Raw genomic sequence first — 1,613 nt, forward strand, 5'->3', positions numbered from 1 at the left:
CTCCCGCCCACTCTCTCACTCTCTCCACTCTTTCTCTCGCCCACTCTCTTACTCTCGCCCACTCTCTCTCTCACCCACTCTCTCACTCTCGCCCATTCTCTCTCTCGCCCACTCTTTCACTCTCGCCCCTCTCTATATCTCACCCAGTCTCCCTCTCTCGCCCACTCTCCCTCGCCCACTCTCTCTCTCTCCCCCAATCTCTCTCTCACCCACTCTCTCTCTCGCCCACCCTCTCTCTCACCCACCCTCTCTCCCGTCCACTCTCTCTTGCCCACTCTCTCACTCTCGCCCCTCTCTATCTCTCACCCAGTCTCCCTCTCTCGCCCACTCTCCCTCGCCCACTCTCTCTCTCTCTCCCCCAATCTCTCTCTCGCCCACTCTCTCTCTCGCCCATTCTCTCTCTCTCTCTCCCGCCCACTCTCTCACTCTCTCCCACTCTCTCTCTCGCCCACTCTCTTACTCTCGCCCACTCTCTCTCTCGCCCACTCTCTCACTCTCGCCCATTCTCTCTCTCGCCCACTCTCTCACTCTCACCCCTCTCTATATCACACCCAGTCTCCCTCTCTCGCCCACTCTCCCTCGCCCACTCTCTCTCTCCCCCAATCTCTCTCTCACCCACTCTCTCTCTCTCCCACTCTCTCTCTCGCCCACCCTCTCTCTCGCCCACCCTCTCTCCGTCCACTCTCTCTCGCCCACTCTCTCACCCACTCTCACACTCTCTCCCACTCTCTCTCACTCTCTCTCTCTCACCCACTCTCTCTCATCCCCTCTATCTCTCTCTCTCTCTCACCCACTCTCTGTCACCCCCACTCTCTCTCTTGCCCACTCTCTCCCTCTGTCCCCTCTCTCACTCTCGCACACTCTCTCTATCGCCCACTCTCTCACTGTCGCCCAATCTCTCTCTCTGCACCTCTCTCACTCTCTCCCACTCTTGCTCGCCCACTCTCTCACTCTCACCCACTGTCTCTCTCTCAACCACTCAGTCTCACACCCACTCTCTCTCTTGCCCACTCTCTCACTCTCGCCCACTCTCACTCTCGCCCACTCTCTCACTGTCGCCCACTCTCTCCCTCTGTCCCCCCTCTCACTCTCTCCCACTTTCTCTCTCGCCCAGTCTCTCTCTCGCCCTCTCTCTCTCTCTCCAACTGTCTCTCTCTCGCCCACTCTCACTCTCGCCCACTCTCTCTCACCCACACTCTCTCTCTCGCCCACAATCTCTCTCGCCCGCTCTCTCTCTCTCGCCCTCTCTCTCTCTCTTGCCCACTCTCTCTCACACCCTCTCTCTATCCCCCACTCTCTCTATCGCCCACTCTCTGTCTTGCCCACTCTCTCTTTCGCCCACTTTCTCACTCTCTCCCGCTATCTCTCTCTCCCGCTATCTCTCCCGCCCACTCTCTCACTCTCGCCCACTCTATCTCTCGCCCACTCTCTCTCTCACCCACTCTCTTACTCTCTCCCACTCTCTTCTCTTGCCCACTGTCTCTCTCTCTCTCTCACACACACTCTCTCGCCCACTCTCTCGCTCTCACCCATTCTCTCTCTCTCGCCCACTCTCACTCTCTTCCATTGTCACCTTCGCCCACTCTCTCACTCTCACCCACACTCTCCCTCTG

The sequence above is a fragment of the Chiloscyllium punctatum genome, unplaced genomic scaffold (assembly GCF_047496795.1).
Source record: "Chiloscyllium punctatum isolate Juve2018m unplaced genomic scaffold, sChiPun1.3 scaffold_79, whole genome shotgun sequence".
NCBI classification, from domain to species: domain Eukaryota; kingdom Metazoa; phylum Chordata; class Chondrichthyes; order Orectolobiformes; family Hemiscylliidae; genus Chiloscyllium; species Chiloscyllium punctatum.